The 21,191-nt window shown below is 35.5% G+C and overlaps 1 pseudogene; it reads left to right on the top strand.

The window, feature by feature from the left end:
- Positions 1-11,559: 11,559 nt before the first annotated feature.
- LOC132427234 (protein piccolo-like) lies at positions 11,560-20,642 on the top strand (annotated as a pseudogene).
- Positions 20,643-21,191: the final 549 nt, after the last annotated feature.

Below are 21,191 nucleotides of genomic sequence, written 5' to 3' on the forward strand. Positions count from 1 at the left end.
TTTGTTTTACACCCATACATATATGTATTCATCTTGGGATCCATTTGCCGTGTAGGTTATGACACAGTGTTGAGTAGTCTTCTTTTGGAATTCCATAGGTCTTTGGAGAGTATATATTTCACATGTGTTTGTATATCTCTGTTAACCCCGATATCTTAATGTGTCCAATCTTCACAACTTTCCTATTGGTTAACCATAAGTTTGTTTAATAAATCTGATTGCCTTTCTCTGTGGAAATATCTTCATTGGTATCAATTTTTAAGTAACACCTATAATTGATATCATGGGATATGTGTCTTTCGCTTTCTGACTTACTTCCAGTTGTGTGACTACCTCCAGAGTCATCTATGGTTCTGCAAACTGCATCGTTTCATTTTTTTTCCATGCCTAATATTCCATCTTTACACATACAAGTTCTTCTTTGTCCATTCGTCTCTTGATGGACTTTTTGGTTGTTTCCATGTCGTGGCTATTGTAATACTGCTGCAGTGCAGTTTTGCCTGCCTGTGTCTTTCCATGTCTGTCTTCCTATGTTACAGGCCAAAGAGTGGTCCTGCGGGATCATATGGTATCTCAATGTTTACCTTTTAAAGGCAGCTCCGTTCTGTTTTCATTAGCGGCACTTACCAGTTTACGAGCCACTTAAAGTTGAGGGTATGCATATCTTCACAACCTCTTCAGCATTTATTGTTTGTATATTTTTGCTGATGGTTATTCTGACCGGTGTGAGCTGATACCTTTTTCTGGCTGGATTTGCATATGTCTAATAATTCTTTATATTAAGCTTATAGCCATGTACGTTTTTTTTGTTTGTTTTTTAAAGAGTGAGTACAGCTTACCTATTCAAATCGTTTCTTGAAGTATGTGCCATATTTTGAATTTTTTTGGCCATTACCTCTCTCAACACATTTTGTTGACAGGTGTCATTTATAGCCCTGCAGTACTTGTGAATATGAAGTGACCTTTAGCACAGGTTTTAAAGCTGCTGTTGTGGCAATCGGCCACAGGGCGACAGCATTTCTACATTACCCACCCTGGTTACTAAGGAAACAGTATTATCCTGGAAGTAGTGTTCCTTGGTTGTAAATTAGAGTGGAATGTGCCCGGATAAAGCCCCAAAGCTTATGTCTCCTAACTTATGTTTGTTTCTTATATTTAATTTATATTTTTTATCGGAGTAATATTCCATTGTGTACATGGACCACTTCTTCTTTGTGCATTCATCTGTTGATGGACATTTTGGTTGTTCCAAGTCTTGGCTATGGTAAATAGTGCTGCAGTGTAGGATTGTCAGCCTGTGTCTTTTTGATTGTGGTCTTCTCAGGTGATAGGCCCAGTAGTTGGCCTCCCAGATCATATGGTAGCTCAATTTTTACCTTTAAACGCACTTCCTTTCTGTTCTCACTACTGGCTGTTACCATTTGACATCCCACTAGCAGCTAGAGGGTACACAGTTCCCTAAAACCCCTTGAGCACTTATTGTTTAGAGATATTTTGCTGATGATCATTCTGACTGTTATCAGGTAAAAGTGTTTGTAGATTGTATTTGCATGTCTTTTTTAATTCTTGATGTTGAGCTTTTTCCATGGCCTCTTTTGTTAAACTAAAAAAAAAAAAGGAAGAAAAGAAATGTGAGTTAAATATACCTCTTGATATTGTCTTCTTGAAAGGTTTCCCTCTTTTGAATTTTTTCATCGATATTCGAACAGAGGATTTGTTTTGAGGGCAGGTGTCATTTACAGAGCTGCAATTCTTGTGAGTATTAAGTGACCCTTAGCACTGTGTTTAAAGCTGTTTTTGCAGGAGATGGTCACAAGGCTGTGGCATTTCTCCATTCCCAAATCTGGTTACTATGGCAAAAGAGCCTTCCTGGGTGTAATGTTCCAACTTGTAAATTAGAATGGAATGTGCCAGGAAAAAACCCCGTAAGTTTATGTCTCATTACTTCTTGTTGGTTTTCTTAATTTAATTTTTATTTGTTATCACAGCAAATTTGATTCCAGTGTTTTGTTTGTTCTAGGTGTGTAAGATGTGGTTCTTTTACACATAAACATATATCTATTCATCTTCGGATCCATTTCCTATGTGGGTTATGACATAATGTTGAGTACTCTTCTCTTGGTATTCCGTAGGCCTTTGGTGCTTATATATTTCACATGTGTTGGTATATCTCTGTTTACCGCAATATCCTAATTTATCCAATCCTCACACCTTTCCATTTGGTTAACCATACGTTTGTTGATCAAATCTTTGATTGCCTTTCTCTGTGAAAAATCTTCACTGGTATCAATTTTTAGGTAACACCATTAAGTGATACTATAGGATATGTGTCCTTCGCTTTCTGACTTCAAGTTGTGATTACCTCTAGACTCATCTGTGGTGCTGCAAACAGCATTGTTTCATCTTTTTCCTTGGCTAGCATTCCATCTGTACATGTACCAGTTCTTCTTTTCCATTCATCTTTTGATGGACTTTTTGGTAGCTTCCATGTCTTGGCTATTGTAATACTGCTGCAGTGCAGTTTTGCCTGCTTGTGTCTTTCTAATTCTGTCTTCTTAGCTCATAGAACCAGGAGTTTGCCTGCTGAATCCTATGGTAACTCAATGTGTACCTATTAAAGGCACCTCCATTCTGTTTTCATTAGTGGCTCTTACCAGTTTAGTCCCACTTAGAGATGAGGGTACGCATTTCTCCACATCCCCTTCAACATTTATTGTTTGCAGAATTCTTGATGATGGTCAGTCTGACCGGTGTGAGCTGATATGTTTTTGTAGACTGGATTTGCATGTCTTTAATAATTCCTAATGATGAGCATTTTTCCATGCCTTTTTTTGTTTTTGTTTAAAAAAAAAGTGCGAGGAAAATATACGTCTTGAAATTGTCTTCTTGAAAACCTTGCCCTCTTTTGAATTTTTTGGTCGATTTTCGACCCCAGAATTTTTTTTGAGGGCGCGTGTCACTTAACAGACTTGCAATTGTTGTTAATATTTAGTGACCATTAGCACTGGGTTGAAAGCTGCTGTTGTGGGAAACGGCCACACGGCGGCAGCGTTTCTCCATTCCCAAATCTAGGGAATGAGAAACGGGCAGCAGAGCTGCCTGGAAGTCCTGTTCCTTGGTTGTAAATTAGAATGGAATGTGCCAGGGAAAAACCCCATAAGTTTATGTCTCAGTACATCTTTTTCCTTGTTATAAATTAATTTTTTTAATCAGAGTAATGATTAGAATATTATTTGTTCTAGGTGTACACAATCTGGTTCATTTGTACATTATGTATATCTATTCATGTACAGATCCTCTTTCCACGTAAATTAATACAGAGTCTTCAGTAGACCTCCCTTGGTATATGGTCGGTCTTTTTGATATATGTATTTAATATGTATTGGTATACGGACGGCAACCCTAATCTTAATTTGTCCATTGCTCCCACCTTTCCTTTTAGATAACCATAGTTTGTTTTCTAAGTCTGTGTCTTTCTCTGTGGAAATAAGTTCATTTGTGTCAGTTGTTAAATAACACCTAGAAGCAATATCATAAGATATTTGTCTTTTGCTTTCCGACTTACCCCATGTGTTGTGATTATCTCCAGGCTCATCTGTGGTGCCTCAAAGAGCAGTGCTTCATTGTTTTCCATGGCTAATATTCCATTGTGTACATGGACCACTTCTTCTTTGTCCATTCATCTGTTGATGGACATTTTGGTTGCTTCCATGTCTTGGCTTTTGTGAATATTGCTGCAGTGCACCTTTGCCAGCCTGTATCTTCTCGACTCTGGTCAACTCAGGTGAAGGGCCCAGCGGTGGGCCTGCTGGATTGAATGGTACCTCAATTTTTACTTTGAAACGCAGCTCCTTTCTGTTCTCAGTATTGGCTCTTACCACTTTACATCTCACCAGCAGCTAGAGGGTACACAGTTCTCTAAAACCTCTTCAGCATTTATTGTTTGTAGACATTTTGCTGATGGTCATTCGACTGGTGTCTGTTGAAACCTTTTCGTAGATTAGATTTGCATGAGTCTAATAATTCCTGATGTTGACCTTTTATCCATTTTCTTTTTTTTTTTAATCAGTGTGTAAAACTTACCTCTCATACGATCTTGAAAAATTTGCCCTCTTCTGAGTTTTTTTCGCCATTCCCTACCTCAGAACATTTTTTGGGGGGCAGGTGTCCTTTACAGCCCTGAGTCCTTGTGAATATTAAGTGACCATTAGCTGTGGTTTAAAGCTACTCTTGCGGGAAACGGCCACAGGTGGCAAAATTTCTACATTTACAACTCAGGGGAGTTGGGCAACAGAGGCTTCCTGGAAATCATGTTAGTAGGCTGTAAATTAAAGTGGAATGTGCCAAGGCAAACCCCCAACAGCTTATATCTCCTTACTTCTTGTTTGTTTTTCAATTTAATTTTTACTTTTTATCAGAGCAAATTTGATAAAAATGTTGTGTATGTTCCAGGTGTACAGAATCTGTTTCATTATGTCTATATATCTATGTATTCATCTTTGGATCCTTTCCCATGGATGTTATTACAGAGTGTTGAGTGGACCTCTCTTGATATTCCATACGTCTTTGGTGATTATATGTTTCATATGTATTAGTATAGGTCTGTCACCCCCATATCCTAATTTATCCATTCCTCCCACCTTTCCATTTGGTTCAACATAATTTTGATTTGTTAATCCATGAGGGTCCTTTTCTTGGAAATAAGTTCATGGGTATCAATTATTAGGTAACACCTATAAGTGATATCAAAGGATATCTTTCTTTCGGTTTCTTTCTTACTTCAAGTTGTATGATTATATCTAGGTCCTTCTGTGGTGGTGCAAACAGCACTGTTTCATGCTTTTCCATGGCTAATATTCCATTTTGTACATGGACCAGTTCTTCTTGCTTCGTTCATCTGTTGATGGATATTCTGGTTGCCTCCAAGTCTTGGCTGTGGTAAATATTACTGCAGTGTAGGATTGCCAGCCTGTGTGTTTTGGATTCTGGTCTTCTCAGGTGATAGGCGCAGCAGTGGGCCTACCAGATCATATGGTAGCTCAATTTTTACCTAGAAACTCACATTCATTCAGTTCTAACTACTGGCTGTTACCAGTTTACATCCCACCAGCAGCTAGAGTGTCCACAGTTCTCTAAAACCCCTTCATCACGTATTGTTTCTGTACTGTTTTGCTGATGATCATTCTGACTGTTGTGAGGTGAACGTTTTTACAGATTGGTTTTGCATGTCTTTATTAATTTCTGATGTTGAGCATTTTTCCATGCCCTTTTTTTGGTGAAAGAAAAGAAAAAAGAAAGAAAAGACAAAATGTGTGTAAAATGTGCCTCTTGAAATGGTCTTTTTTAAAGGTTGCCCTCTTTTGAATTTTTTGGTCAATTTTCGACCCCAGAATTTTTTTTGAGGGCAGGTGTCATTTACGGGCCTGCAGTTAAGTTGAATTTTAACTGACCATTAGCACTGGGTTTAAAACTGCTGTTGCAGGAAGGCCAGAATGCTTCAGGATTTCTCCATTCTCAAATTTTGTTACTAGGTCAACAGAGCCTTCCTGGAAGCTGTGTTCCAAGGTTGTAAGTTAGAATGGAATGAGCCAGGAAGAACCCCTATAATTGTATGCCTCATTACTTCTTGTTCGTTTTTTTAATATAATTTTTATTTTTACCACAGCAAATTTGATTATAATGTTTTGTTTGTTCTAGGTGTGCAAGATGTATTTGTTTTACACCTATACATATATGTATTCATCTTGGGATCCATTTGCCATGTAGGTTATGACACAGTATTGAGTAGTCTTCTTTTGGAATTATGTAGGTCTTTGGTGATTATAAATTTCACATGTGTTTGTGTATCTCCGTTAACCCCGATATCCTAATGTATCCTGTCTTCACACCTTTCAATTGGTTAACCATAAGTTTGTTTAATAAATCTGTGATTCCTGTTATCTGTGGAAATATCTTCATTGGTATCAATTTTTAGGTAACACCTATAATTGATATCATGGGATATGTGTCTTTCACTTTCTGACTTACTTCCAGTTGTGTGACTACCTCCAGAGTCATTTATGGTTCTGCAAACTGCATTGTTTCATTTTTTTTCCATGCCTAATATTCCATCTGTACACATACAAGTTCTTCTTTGTCCATTCGTCTCTTGATGGACTTTTTGGTTGTTTCCATGTCGTGGCTATTGTAATACTGCTGCAGGGCAGTTTTGCCTGCCTATGTCTTTCCATGTCTGTCTTCCTATGTTACAGGCCAAAGAGTGGTCCTGCGGGATCATATGGTATCTCAATGTTTACCTTTTAAAGGCAACTCCGTTCTGTTTTCATTAGCGGCACTTACCAGTTTACGAGCCACTTAAAGTTGAGGGTATGCATATCTTCACAACCTCTTCAGCATTTATTGTTTGTATGTTTTTGCTGATGGTCATTCTGACCGGTGTGAGCTGATACCTTTTTCTGGCTGGATTTGCATATGTCTAATAATTCCTTATATTAAGCTTATAGCCATGTAATTTTTTTTGTTTTGTTTTTTAAAGAATGAGTACAGCTTACCTATTCAAATGGTTTCTTGAAGTATGTGCCATGTTTTGAATTTTTTTGGCCATTACCTCCCTTGACACATTTTGTTGTCCCGTGTCATTTATAGCCCTGCAGTCCTTATGAATATGAAGTGTCCTTTAGCACAGGTTTTAAAGCTGCTGTTGTGGCAATCGGCCACAGGGTGGCAGCATTTCTACATTCCCCACTCTGGTTACTAAGGAAACAGTTTCTTCCTGGAAGTAGTGTTCCTTGGTTGTAAATTAGAGTGGAGTGTGCCCGGATAAAGCCCCAAGGCTTATGTCTCCTAACTTATGTTTGTTGTTTACATTTAATTTATATTTTTTATCGGAGTAATATTCCATTGTGTACATGGACCACTTCTTTGTGCTTTCATCTGTTGATGGACATTTTGGTTGTTCCAAGCCTTGCCTAGGGTAAATAGTGCTGCAGTGTAGGATTGTCATCCTGTGTCAGTAAAGATGTTAAATAACTAAATAAGACATTGCCAGAAAAAAACAAATCTGAGAAACAGTTTTTTTCCCAGCTGAGTTGCCCTTCGGGAAATACTGAAGAGAATTCTGCAGGCTGAAATGAATTTAATTCAGACATTACCAACTAGCCATGTAGAACAGGAAAGGGAAGCTTTATTTTATGTTAGGTTATGTCTTTATGTAGTAGTTATACCTGTAATTTGTCTACTTTTTTGAAGTAGAGTTGATTTATAATGTTGCATTAGTTTCTAGTATACAGCAAAGTGATTCAGTTATACATATATATATATTGTTTTTCATATTCTTTTCCATTATAGTTTATTACAAGATATTGAATATAGTTTCCTGTGGTACACAGTATGACCTTGTTGTTTATCTATTTTATATGTAGTAGTTTGTATCTACTAATCTCAAACTCCTTATTTATCCCTCATCCCACCACTATTTTTTTTAACTTGAATATAACTAACTGATAACTTCATTCTGTCTTTGATTTGGATCATTAGACCGTCATTGTTATTTAATGCCAGTATTATGGGACAAGAGGAAATGACTGCCAAGGGTATATCTCTAAATCAGCATTTGCTAATGAATGAATGAAAATAAAACACTGTCTTTTATTTTCTATCTTCTTTAATATCCTGGAGTATCACCTTTTATACTATAAGAGAGTGGTTGTTTTTTCAGGCAGGTGGCATGAATATGTCAGTCCATTCTGGAGTAGGTAACAGAGAAAGAAGGGTGGGAACTATAGTGAAATGAAGAGTGAGGTCCCACCTAAAGCTATCCCCATGCCATTTGTCAAACAAAACATGCCTTCTGGGTGGAATTTGACTAAAAAGCAGGCTAATGTGCTACTCGTATTCAATTCCTAGCCCTTTCATTAAATTACTCCTAATTATTATAGTGGCCAAGACCTTGGAATTTACTACACTTCTGAGGTATTATTTTCACTTTAGTTCTAAGATTATTTTCTGCCTCATGTTGTTAATATATTATGGTATAGCTCCTCTAGTTTTTATTCTCACATTTTCTTCCTTATTTCTGTTCCTAACTTTTTTCTTCCTGTCTTTCCTACTTTCCTGCTGTATCCTTCATTCTTGCTCTTGGAATCAATGCAGTCAAGTCATGGTTGTCTAGAATGAAAGGTAGAGTTTGTTCTCTTTCAGTGTCACACTTCAGTGAAATGTCTAGAGTTCTCTTGTTTGCCTTTTAAGTACATTCACCCGCAGTTCAACTTTGGCTATAATTTTTATTTTTCTACATGTTGGTATCAATTGAATTAGGCTAATAGCAGACTATTCTGACCACAGCATTACTAAATATGTGTAGCAGGTATGTGCATTGGAGCCCAGAAAAGTAGAAAAGAGTAAAAACATAGAACGGTATGAATAAGGAAGTATCACTTTGAAATTAGATATAACTAAAGTTTTCATTTATAATTTGTCTGCTAAAATTCATTTAGCTTCTCATGCAAAAATCACGGCTCAGATTCTTCTGAGTCTTCTATGACAACCAAACAAAAAAATCTAGTCATTTTTCAAAAGGAATTAACTGATCTTCTGGATGACCAGTACTAGGTGTGTATCTCATGTTAACGATGATAGCTGTCTGGTCTTTTACCCTCACTTAGACCTGCTATTGAAACATTTTCATGTCTTCTGTACCACAGAATTATTGCTGTGTAATATAGGATGCCATAATCTGCCTGCTCTAGGCTGTTAGCAACAGCATAAGAGCAACCTCCTTGGTTTGTCTGTTTTCTGCTAGAGCATGTTGCATCACTACATTGTCAGCTAAGGATATTTCTTAACACATAGCCAAAAGCATATTTTTGCACATCTCATTGCATTGTAAATTAAATGTGTTATTTAGTTGGGGAGGTGAATCTTGTACCACCTGTAGCAACAGGGTGATGGGAATTTTAGTCCCACCCAGAATATTAGTGGTACAGGATTTTTGTCTGTGACATTAAAATTCAGCATCTTTACTAAACCTGACAAGCTGTGGCCCCAAAGAGGCAGTGAGTATTAAATATCTCAAAGAATGGTATTACTAGTGAGTATTTCCCACTAGTGAGTATTAAATATCTCAAAGAATAGTATTACTACAACCTTTCTGGTGCCCAGAAACTTTCTGTTTCTTTGCAATCACATAATTATGGCAACCAGCAAAATTTGTTACTGAGAAAGGTTGCTTGTTATGACTGGCTCTCTCATCTCCAGATCTCTCAGACTGATGCGCAAAATGAGTTTTGTTTCAAAGAGTTAGCGTCATTTTAGAACAGACATTATCAGTCACTTTATTCAGAAGCTTCCTCTCTTTTATCCAGAGAAACCAGGGGAAAATTGTCAGAATTTGTCTGAAAATTGTCAGAATGATTGTCTATATTTAACTTAGAAGATAACATGTTTTCTGTAAATGTAAATAATGGTCAGAATAATCTGGGATGTATTAGATTACAATTTAGAAGATCTAGAGTCATTTTTTTCATCATATCTTTCGTCTTGAAATCACTTTCATCATCTCTTCGAGAATTGTCAATGTGAAAAAGAATTATACTGATGAGGTACTGACATTGTAAGTTAGGCTGAGGAAGCCAATGAGCGAAGTCCTTAAGAATTTGGATTTGAATTTCAGCCCTGCCACTTAGAAGTTGTTGAAGTTTCTCTAAAACTATTTCCTCTTCCACCTAGGAATCATCATAGCCCCCCTCCCAGGGTTTTTTGTGAAACACAGGGAGAATGCACCCAAAATGATAAGCATAATGTCTGGCACGTAGTAAGCTCTCAATAAATGGCAGTAGCTATTATTGCTAGAAATATGTATAATAAACTCCATGTAGCCAATGGTCAGTTATCCCTGCAAAAACGAAATGCAGAATGCTTGGGCTACTGAATTACACCAAATTATTTAACAACGCTATATAGAAAATCAAACAACTTTTCTTCAATAATAAGTGTAATACGTTCTTCATTCTTAAAATTTTTTTTAAAAATGTCCTGTTAGCTAAAAGAATTTCACTGGTCCAGTTTTCTTGTCTCCTTTCATTTCCTCTTGCCATCCTTTAATCAAGATACTCATAAGCTCTGACAGTCCAAATGTCAGCTGAGATGAGGTGAAAGAAAGACAAGGAAATAGCCTGAAGAGTCCATGAACTCAAAACTTGTCCCTGGATAATTAAGAAATGGAAATGAGCATATCTGAAGGATTTCGTTGTGGTTTTCTCTCATTACACTGTTGGACAGAGTACAGATTTTTTCCCACTAGTGAGATTTTGCCATGGCTGAAGCTGATTTTTGCTATCATGATACCTGGAAACCTAATTCCTGGCTGGACTTTCTCTAAACACCCTCATTAGCATCTCAAACTATTTCCTCTGGAAAGAATGTAAAGCAGATTCAGGTGTTGTATGTGTTTACAATTTGAAGGCCCAAACATTTTATTTCAATAGATTTTAAAGGAAAAAGAGAATTACAAACATGTTTTAAAGATCCATCCAAAAACCATTTATTTAGCGCAGACTGCTCCAGACTCTCTGCTGGGGTTGGCATTGAGAACACAGCCATAGTGTCAGACCTCAGGGAGCACAGAGGACAATCAAGTGACAGCCCATAAATGCACTATTGCACACAGAGAAACAGAGCTTATAAAATGGGATATGCTCTGTGCTTCTTTCTAAATTAAAGGCAACATATTCAGAGGAGTAATTTTGAGAAAACTACACACACACACACACACACACACACACACACACACATACATACATACATATATGAAGACCTTCAGTACTTTAGATAATTCTATGAAAGTTAAGAACAAACAAGCCATTATATTCCATTCTTCTTTCTCAATTTTTTTTACAGAGAAACTCAGAGAACTGTTTTTATTCTGCTGGTTTAGGAGAGGGTAATTGAATTTTAAGTACCTTTTTCTGCCAGCCTTAAAATCATATCTACCTATGAGAAAATGATTGTCCAATAATAAAAAAGAGAAAGAATGATAAAAGAAATTAGTCAAAACTTTAAGGAAATAAAAGTTTAGATTTTTTTTTTTTAAGTTTTTGGCCACACCCCCACAGCATGTGGGATCTTAGTTCCCCGACCAGGGACCGAACCCGCACCTCCTGCATTGGAAGGCAAAGTCTTAACCACTGGACCACCAGGGAAGTCCCTAGATTTTTGTTTGATAAGCACCATGTTCCATCTTGATTACTTGACTTTTTATTTTCCCTTATAAAAAAACTTCTCTGATTATTACATATGGCTTAATTGTCCTAAAATAATGTCATTATTGCAATCTTCCCATGAGGGATTGTAGTGTGTTTACCAGACATGGTAGGAAAGGAAAAGGAACTCCACTTATTTCTCAGCCTGGATTTCAGCTCACATTCAAGAATCCCTCTGCTTACCTGGCCACCTTCAACTTGTACATCCACAGATTTTGATATGGCAATGAGCACTGTGGAGTTTTCAATTGTGTAAAGTGGGAACACAGCCCATTGACATCATGCCCAAGATGGTCAGTACATGGTAGCTATCAAACAAGGGTTCTTGAAGGAAGAGCTTTGTGTGGCCATCTCTGCGTGTCAGGAAATTCAAGTGTACATTGCAAAGTGGTTGCAAGTGATCCTTTACATTACAAAGGATCTCATTGGCATTTACACAGGTCAACCAGGGCTGGTAGAGGCAGGATCAGGAGAAAGGTGTGTTTACCCTCGTTAACCCGAAAGGCAAAGGGCACAGACCTTGAGTCTTGAGAGAACTAGAGATTCAAACTTATTAGTAAGATTACGATAACCTAGTAAAGTGAACATCTAGATTTTTCCCAACTAATTGGGGTTATATGTGAGTGTATCTGAGGAAAAGTAAATTTTTAATAATTATCCTTAGTTGTTCCACAGCACTCTCTTAGTCTTAGGATATACCATTCAATATTTCCCTAGGCAACTCTAAAGCTGTCCTCATTTTTGATATGTGTATATATACACACACTATAAATAATTTATATTATATATATAAAACATATTTAATTTGAAGTATACAGTTTTTGACTGTAAAATAAAGAAGACAAACTAGACACTTCAGCTAATGAAACCTGCAATTAAGAAATTTTATGATGGGCCTAATCAGTTGAGTTCATATAGCCCATGTTTCAGAGCAAGAAATTAGTTTCCCTGTGTTTGAAACCTGGTCCTATGAATTAATAACTATGCAACCTTGCCAACATGCCTGAATTCCTCTGAGCTTCAGTTCTTATCAGCTATAAAATTGGATAATAAATAATACTGGACTCATAGAATTGCTTTGAGGGTTAAATAATGTAACACATGAAAAACACTTAGAACTCTGCCTGTGAAAAAGCATTTCGTAAATGTTAGCTGTTATTATTTCAATGTGCTTACTTTATAAAGTGCTTCTCATGACATAATGGTATGTCAGTACAATTAAGAGTTTTGCAGCTGTACGTTTTGATAGAGCGTAATTCCTGGTGCAGAGTTGGCATTCAATAATTTTGCTACATATGGGTGAAAAATGACTATGCATGTGAAATATAACAATTATTAATATTTATAAATTAAGAAAATATGTTGACTAATACATCTTTTTGAAGGCATTTCAATAGTTCAGGCTATTTTAATATATACTGACATATATAGAATTTTAGTAAAAATACATGAGTTTGCATTTGACATTAATTTCCATCTTCAATCTTATTTTAAAATTTTGTGCATTCAATTTTTCAGAAATTGAAAAAAATAACAATTTTACCACTGTTCACTGTATTATGAATCTTATCCCTAACATATTTTTCCCATGATCTCACCACTTGGATAATTAAGTCCAAAACAGATAGAAACTTTAAAGCTCATACTACACAATGTGTTTTTTTCTTAATATACCTACTACAGGAATAGCCATGAATTCTACAGTAGCAACCAAAGTTGGCTATTAACTTAAAAGTGGTCATATTCATTCTTCTTATGTCATTAATTTAAAGAATCAAAATCATAAAGCATAAAAGGACATAATTTGCTAAAATAGTTTTGAATTTTGTTATAAAATATTTTAAAATTACTGAAAATTATAGAAAATACTGTCTCAAATACTTGTGTTCTTGCTATCCAATTTTACCAAATCGTAACATTTTGCTATATTGGCTTCATATTTTTTTAAAAATATATATATTACAGGTACCCCTGAAGTCCTCTGAAACCATTCCCCTGTCATCCTGAGATAACCACAAAATAGAGTTTAACGTCTACAATTCCCAAGCTGTCTTATGATGTTAATGTTTGTCATACATATATACAAGTAGACATAAATAATTTACAGTATTATTTCATGTAATTTTAACTTTATATCATGATAACTTACTGTGGGTTTTCTTCTGCAAATTATTTGCTCAAGATTTTTTTTAAGATTTATCTATCTTGATAAATGAAGGTGTATTTCGTTTAATTTAACTGCTGCTTAAATTTCATTGAATAAATATATCATAATGTATTTATTATATTATTAACACACTATTAGAAACAATGTTGCAATGAATGTTCTTTAACAAATTCCTTTTGTACATGTGGGAGAATTTCTCTAAAGTAGAAGTGGAGTTAAGTCAAAGTGGAATTTTCTGGGTACTTGAGTGCATAAACTTCACTGGACATAGACAAATTTACCTAAAAAGTATATGTACAAATGTATACTTTCTGTCCACAGTCTATGAAAGTTCCTGTGTCTTTGAATCATTGCCTATACATTTCCCCAGAATTATTTGCACTTTGTGCCGAATGACAAAATTGTCAAATCCTACTCTCTTGTTTTGTACATTCAGATAGGTTGGTTACAAATGAGACTAGTGCTGCTTCATTTCTTAAATTGGATTCAGTTCACAGTGGCTGAAACGTGAGGTCTTAGGAGACATGAGCTCAGCGGTTCTCAGTGGTTCTCAATCTTGGCAATACTTTAGATTTACCTAGATCATTTTTAAAATTCTGATGCTCAAGCCTCACCCCAGACCTGTTAAGTAAGACTCTCCTTGGGGGTGAAGGGCAGGGGGATGTGGGTGCCCAGCTAGTTGCCCCACCTACAACCCTTGGAACTCAGATCCCAAAGTGATCCTAATATGCAGTCAGTGTTGGAAATTATTGCCCTTGTGTATGTCTGATAAGAAAGAGAATAAAGCCAGAGGGAGAAAAAAAGATACTTGGCTGTAGACCCATCTCTAAAAGTGAGTGGTGAACTGGAGCTTGATTCTTAATAGTTTTATCTAGAATGAATAAGTAAATTAGCATCTGGGGAACAATAGTAGGTATTCCAGAATTTGGCAATGCTTGAGACCAGGAATATAACAAGAGTTAGTCTGCCAACGGTTGGGAATAGAACTACAGGTCCAGGGTCAGGATGCAGTACCTTTAGGGTAAGGCAGTTTATGAAGTCCAGGCATGTGAATGGACCCCAAACAAGTAGATTTGTTTTCTAGGCAGAAAATTTGGAAAAAGCCAGTGAGTGTTAGAGAAAAGCTTTGTGTATATGGGCACCATTGGCTCATAGCAAATGGCAATAATTCCAACCCTATTAGCTGGTTGATGCCAGTTATAAATGTTTGGTCAGACTTAATTAGAATAAGTTTTGAAAATAAGTTATGCTTAAACGTGTAAGGTATAAGCTTCTAACTGGTGATCAGAGGGCATGGAAGAGTCAAGGATAAACTGAAATGCCCCAAGTTATAATGAATGAGGAAAAGTTTTGATTTGGTTCATCATTTGTAACATAAGCTATTGACATAAACCAAGAATTTGTATTTAATTAAGTTTATTTCATAAGTAAGTATTCTGCTTTACCAAGAGTGTTAAAATCTACTATAAATATAAGGTAACACAGGCTTCCCTGGTGGCGCAGTGGTTGAGAGTCCGCCTGCCGATGCAGGGGGTGCGGGATCGTGCCCAGGTCCGGGAGGATCCCACATGCCGCGAAGCGGCTGGGCCAGTGAGCCATGGCCGCTGAGCCTGCGTGTCCGGAGCCTGTGCTCCGCAACAGGAGAGGCCACAACAGTGAGAGGCCCGCGTACCGCAAAATAAATAAATAAATAAATAAGGTAACAAATGTTCATGGAATCTCAGCTATAGCAACAGCCATTTTTCATCCTTTCCTTAGTCAGTACAGTTATTTCAGTTTTCTATAGAAAAAAATGAATTGAAAGACCATTTGGCTTTGCTGACATGATCAGTTGCAAAACTATTGGAAAGTTAAATATCAAATTATTTATAGGACATGAAGATGTTGACGTTACTGTATAGTTCATGTAATTATCTCACACATTCAGGAGAGATTAAGATTTCTAAAATTGTATTCTAGTTAGAACACCTAAAAGCTTTTCTTTAAAAAAAAATACCTTAGGGAAAGTAAAACTAAAGGCACCCAAGATATTTTTAAATTGTCACTGTGCATTCAACTTAAAATACAGTTTAAGACATGAGTATGATGAGACGATTACAAGGTGATTCAAAACAAAATACCTTTAAAAGTCTGCATGCCCTTCAGGTTGACTATGAAGTCATCGGTCAAGGTAAATAATCAGGGTAATTCTTTTTTTCCAATTCAGTGCTGAGTACAAGAGAAGGACTAAATATGTTCAGAAAAGTCTTAATCCTGAGTGGAATCAAACAGTAATTTATAAAAGTATCTCCATGGAACAGGTATGCAATGATTATTTTCTATATGACAGATTCAGGCTAATATAAAAATAGTGATGACAGAGTTATTGAAAGATTGTGATTCATATCAATTTTTCCATACAAACAAAAAAAAATATAGCCAGTAAAAGGAACTGGGTGCAGTTCGAAGATACAGTGAAAGAAAATGTGCACATTTTGACAAAACAGCTAAAAAATAAACAAAATGAATAAGACTAGTGGGACATTTTCCACTGATTATTTCAAAATTAAATATTTCAATAGACTGGGCTCTATTTATCATATTTTGAGGGAAAATATTTTCCAAATAGCTGTATTTTGACTTTCATAAACAAAGAAAAAATAAGATTCAGATGCACTGAAATGAATTACCCCTCCTGGCAACAATTTAGGGATCATCTCTTTTCTAAATTGAGGCTTCCTACAGATCTGGCATGGTGCAACTAAACTGTACGGAAGAAAGCATGAAGAAGACGAGTGTAAAGGATTATCACAACAAATAGATGACTCTAAGCAAAATTGCATCAATGTGTTTCTGAAAGTCTTCATGTCATAACTTTGTATCAATAATAGAAAATAACTGATGGTTTATAAAGATGAATTCAGAGAGAAAAGAATACAAATAGAATAGGAAGAAGACATCCATGAAAACAATTTACAAATGAGTTGTCTTTCAAAATGAGGTTTCTAATTTATCCTTTGGAAGATTTCTAATTTGACTATGAAATTGAAGCTGGATATAAATTATAATCTGGGTTCTTGAATTTAAAATAAGTTAAATTTCACCTGCAGAAATAAGACAGTGCTACTAATGTGTTTTGGCAATTTACTGAAACAAAAAACTATAATCCAAATACTTTGAATAACCTAGACATTTTTGCAACCTATGAATTTCATGTATTTAAAGAGTATATGTAGATTCTGCTTGGTACTTTTAATAATGGGCAGGGGTAGAATAACAGGAAATAAGTAAAAATCACCCTTTTTTTTTGAAAAATAGTGAGGTATCTTATGATCAAATACTTGGTTGGACCACAAAATGATTGACAGTTTACATAATATTGAATGTAAGTATACAGTTTTATATAAACAAAGTATTTTTACATAAGTGAAAAGAGTTCAAGGAAAGAAAATATAAATGAATCTATTATATGAGTATAATGAAAATTTATGATGAGAAATGAGGTTTAATGACATTTTGATTTGAACTGTAGCTCAAGAAGAAAACATTGGAGGTGACAATCTGGGATTATGATAGATTTTCTTCCAATGATTTTCTTGGTGAGGTGAGCCTATGGTTTCCTTTTTTTATTTGCTTCATTATAAACCATCAATTAACTCTTTATGGAAAGCATATTTCTTAAGTGTATAAGATAACTGTTTCTGGATAAAATTCTTTGGTGGATAGAATTTATTTACGAATGACTCTTTGAATAGATGAATAGCACCTGGAGAAATAATTTTCACTTTACCACTTGATGTACTTTATAATTAATTTGCAAGATGAAATATTAATTGTTTTGATTGAAAGTTATATAATCGTGCTGTGAATCCAAATGATTATGTAAAAGATTTGAGATAAATTTATTGTAATATAAAATGAGCTGGATTTTTTTCAAATGCATTTTCAGGTTATTTAATTGCTATTCCTCATTGCACGTATGAATGACTTGACATGACATTTTACATTCTTATTTCTTTTAAGTGTCCCACAAAAAAATCTCACAATATTTTAAGAAGCAAAACTAGAAGTAGGAGAAAACAGTAAAAACAATTTTTATAAATTTACAAGGAGTGTAACCTAATTATGAAATGTGTGGCAGGATGGTCAGATTCTGTGATATTTTTCATCTATCATATTCCAAAAATACATATTTTGTTTAGTGATCTTTGCTTAAAGCAGAAGTTATGAATTAATGTTAAAAAATAAATCTCTAAAAATATATAACACCTAGAAAATACAATATCCTTTTGATAGAGACAATAGAAAACAGTTGAGTAGTCTAGGTGACATGAGGTCTTGTTTGGTTCCTACACTCTGTACCTCTTTCCCATCAAAACTAGATCATTTGAACTTCACCTGCAGGCTCCATGCGGTATAGCCACTTGGACTAATCTTGGTCTTAGGCAGGACTACTCTAGAGTACGGTTATATCTGATTTATTGTCCTATTTCAAAAAGCTGATTTATTGAAGTCCTTATAATTTATTGTTCTCATGAACCTAAAGCATATATCCATTGTGTGGTTTTATTTTTTAATATCTGCTCAAATTTAAGATGCCAACTACTGTAAAATGCACCATTGTTTATGTACCACTAAGAAAGAAAACATGTTGCCAATTAAACCATGACACAGTGCTTTCTTATTGTAAACTGTTGGTAATATCTCTGTTTCAAATGTGAACTAAAGTATGTTTTAAAATAGAGGGAATAAGTTAGTAATAGAAAATTAGCCATTCTTTTTCATTTTTTCTCTCTTGTAACTAAAATCAAACAATCTGCAAAAAAAGCACTAGCCCAGTTTAAGAATATAACGTGTCCATTTAACAAAAGAAGACTTTATTTCATAAAGAGGTTGACTTGTGACTCTACCTTTTTGCATCATCTCCAAATAATTTAATTAATAGTCAGAGATGTCATACAGTTCGATTTAACCAAACATTTATACAGCGTCTGGTATGCACAAGACAGTCTCAGTATCATGGGTGAAGAAAAATGAGGAAGACGTCATCATCCTAAAGGTTATACTATATCCTTTGACTTATGTCCTTGAATAAATTTCAGATCACAGAAAAAAACAACAAATGAATTACAGCTTAATCCATAAATTTTATTCACTTATTGCACTTTTTTTTGAGGTATTGATTGATTTATCTAGCACATCGCACCTCGATAACATGCCTAGGTGGTATCCTCTCAAAGAACAGACTGAAAGCATTGATCATGGCAAGCCCCATTCCAGTCAAAGCAGCCAACAGTCCCCAAAGCCATCTGTCATCAAAAGTAGAAGCCATGGTATCTTCCCTGACCTATCCAAAGGTAGGAGATATTTCAAGTAGAAAAAAACTTTTGTCTGTTTTTTCACTCAGTATCTTCTTGAATATGAGTGCCTGTATATTTAATATCTTTTGAAAAGTATTATATTGGGAAATATTTAATATAATATCATGCAAAGATAATGGATATGGAATCAGGAGAAATGGGCTTTAGTCTCAGATCAGCTCATAATTAGGTTGATGCCTTTGTGATCTTCACCTCTCTGGTTCTCTGTTTTTCAACCTATAAAATGGAGGAGGTTGGGTTATATGAGCTATTGGGTCTTTTTCAGCTCTCAAAATCGAGGTTAATATGATTTTATAAAGTACATTGGGGTATTTCATAAAGAAAACATAAAAATCCTCAACAGTTCATTGACTAGACATAATCATCATTACCATTTATGCATGTTTCTTCTGTTTAAATCCCTATTTTTTCATATGCATATTCTTACTCATAAATCATATATGTAATATATGGACAAAACAGTTTTGCATTCTGCTTTTTAATTATATCAAAAACATTTTCCTCATGTCATCAAAACAGTTGGTATGCTGAAAATTACTTGAACCTTTCCTAAATGGTGCATTCAAACTAATTCTATGATTTTTTTTTAACTACTATTATTATTTTTAAATTGCAGCATCGTACATTGGGTTTGGCAATATGCACAGCTTTCCCATTGGAATGAGCTTTTCCTTTGGGAGGTTCAATAACCAGTTATCCTACAACACAACAGTAATCTTCATCATAAAATGAGTTACTGCCTGTATGAGGGAACCATGTAGTATGTTTCCAGGATATGCTGAGCTATTTATAAATATTAAATAAAAATTTTTATATTGGATATGAGTATTCCTTTTCGCCAATTCTCAGGAAGTACAGCAAATTGAAAAGTGGTTCTTTACAATTTGGATTGGAAATGCAAGTGTTCTAGGAGATGAAAAACTGAGGTCACGTCCAGGAGGCCACTGAGTTGATACAATAAACCACTGACTACAGTAAGTGCTATAGATTACTTATGAATTGTATAGATCATTTCTGGATTCCACTTAGCCAGATCAACTCTGCAGTAATTAACATTCTGTAAGATGATTGGTATAAAGACCTCTCTCCCTATGACTACCACAGTAAATGTGTGATCTTATATATACATTCTCTAAAATCACCTGAGATGATGATATAATAGTCTCCACTTCCATGTATCCCAGTGACTCACACATCTTCCTCCAGGAATTTTACTTAAAACTCCTCCTGCGGCAGTGTCAGCCTATTGTTTCTTACCTGGTCCCTACTAGAATTAGCAGAGTTGCTTGGTGAAACTATAAGTTAATATATTCATTTATATGAGACTACTTAGAATGTATTCATTCCTCTTCTCAAACCTCTCTTCTCAAGATTATCATCCTCTTGCCTTTTCTCCCAAAAATTGTCTCCCAAATGTTGAATCACACTGCTGTATGGTGAGCAGTTGAATAAACGCGCCAAAAAAGAAACAGAATTAACATAAATCTTAGGCGGTTTCAAATTATGTGAGACCCAGCTTGACAGGAGGAACGCTGGAGCAACTTTAACTCATGTTTTACCCTTTTGTAACCAGACATGCAGGTTCCCACCATTGAGAAATCCCATAGTAGTCCCGGTAGCTCGAAATCCTCATCCAAAGGCCATCTCCGCTCTCATGGACCATCTCACGGTCAAAGCAAAACCAGCGTCACTCAGACCCACCTGGAAGATGCAGGGGCTGCTATAGCCGCTGCCAAAGCCGCTAGTGCAACAACTCCGCCTTCAACCAAGTAAAAGACGCAAATAAATTCCTCAGCATGGCAGCTTAATGTTCATCTGTTGCCTTTCTTTCCTGCTGTCCTTCCCCATTTGCTTTGTTTTGTGCTTTTCCTGCTCCCTCTGTTCTCTGTTCCTTTGTATAGGAACAGTATCGATACATAAATATGCTGTCTCTCATTTAGTTCTTTTTTGTTTTAATTTACATAGAATGAAATAAAACTGGCTGTTTCTCCTTTGTCTCCACCATCCATCCAACCTGGCTCATAGTATTTGGTAGCTGTGTCTGTGATGTGTGCAGGCAAAACTATGTTGTGTGTCCTTTTTGTGTGCACTTAAATATCCTTTAGAATACAGGAATTATAAGCGCAAGTGGCTGCCAGTTTTCTGGGCATTACACGAAAAAAAGGCACACATAAGCATTTTGAGCAGATTAGCAATGAGAGTCTCACCTCTGAAAAACACTAAAAAATTTTAGGCAGAAGAGTCATGTAACCAACAGTCAAGTTCTAGAACCTAGGGGAAATGGAAAAAACATTTTATGCTTAAATTTTTAAATAAATTATGCATGTGAAATAATGAAGCTTTCCGTGTGAGAAACTTTCTAGTCTTTTGGAAAAAAAATCTAAAGAAAATAATGTTTCTTATATT

Source organism: Delphinus delphis, chromosome 1 (genome assembly GCF_949987515.2).
Source record: "Delphinus delphis chromosome 1, mDelDel1.2, whole genome shotgun sequence".
NCBI lineage: Eukaryota > Metazoa > Chordata > Mammalia > Artiodactyla > Delphinidae > Delphinus > Delphinus delphis.